The sequence below is a fragment of the Mycetomoellerius zeteki genome, unplaced genomic scaffold (assembly GCF_001594055.1).
Source record: "Mycetomoellerius zeteki isolate Tzet28-1 unplaced genomic scaffold, Tzet1.0 scaffold1150, whole genome shotgun sequence".
NCBI classification, from domain to species: Eukaryota; Metazoa; Arthropoda; class Insecta; order Hymenoptera; family Formicidae; genus Mycetomoellerius; species Mycetomoellerius zeteki.
In genome coordinates this window covers 2,331-3,420 of record NW_017256074.1, presented here as the reverse complement: position 1 = coordinate 3,420, position 1,090 = coordinate 2,331, and the positions used below count along the sequence as shown (strand labels likewise).

At 46.1% G+C, this 1,090-nt stretch overlaps 1 long non-coding RNA gene across 1 annotated transcript in view; it reads left to right on the top strand.

The window, feature by feature from the left end:
• LOC108729396 (uncharacterized) overlaps nt 1–1,090 on the top strand; it is a 10,299-nt gene that overhangs the window by 8,001 nt on the left and 1,208 nt on the right. Inside the window, exon 2 of the long non-coding RNA XR_001936925.1 lies at nt 899–902. This is a non-coding gene — a long non-coding RNA (uncharacterized lncRNA). The remainder of the gene's footprint in view (nt 1–898; nt 903–1,090) is intronic.

Sequence of the window (1,090 nt, the reverse complement as noted above, 5' to 3'; positions counted from 1 at the left end):
CGTTCGGGCGGCGTAGCCGCCCGAACCCAAGCATTACTGTCTATACACCCCACTGTCCACATGGGTTAGGATTTATTTGTTTTATAGCACACATTTTAAATTTGGTGCCTGTTGGACCGACAAGTAACGAGACGCATGCGCATGAAGTCAGAGAGCATGAAGAAAGCATACTGGTAGCACTACACATAGTCGGTATGACAGATTTCCTAACCTGCAGAGTCGTCAACTTTAACGCTAAATATCTCGGTTCGCGAGGCAGAGCGACACTTTTTTCTGCCAGATTCTTTCGTTTTGTGCAAAAACGCGTCGAATAAGCCTAATTTCATCGAAATCGGAGGTGAGGGAGGTATTCTGAATAATTACCTAAAATTTTATCGGACTAATACTTAGCAAGGCATCCGCGTGCATCGTTGCCATCCTCTCCGTGTTTCGAGCACTCACTTCACGACATTTCAAGTCAAACACTCATTAATATAGACTTTGCGGAACAAAATAACAATGCGATCACTGGTGTAACCTCAAAATCGCGCCAAAACGGATGCATGCAAAACTTTTGCGACACCGTACGCTCCACGCGCAATCATTATCGGTCCGCGCCATCTGAAGTGTCGCGATCGATCCTATTATCGATTAGAGTCGCGACGTCTATTCAATCGCCGAACGCTTGCATTAATGGCTGCGTTCAGCAGAACGTTTGTTTTGCAACTGTTGGAAGTTTCCTTCGCGCTAATTGGATCATACTTTTAGATCTAGAAGAATGGTCCTATCTCAGCAGACAATCATAAAACTGTTGCAAAACTGTTGAGTCTGCTGAACGCAACCAATGTCGTCTCCTCATGACGAGGTGGGCGGGATGTTCAAGATTAGCATTCGTGAGAAAAGTTTATAGAAAAAAAAGGTATGTACAGCATGTAGGCGAAAAACATTGGGAAAGCTTTGTAACGATGCACCCCCAGAGAATGCATCATACCCGGCATAACACCCGCCGGATGCCGCTGCATTGCAGCGATGAGGGCGCGGTGCGCCCGAATATTTTAAATCAAAAGCACAATTCACAGGTACCAGCCGACGACTCGCGAAAGCGACCGAA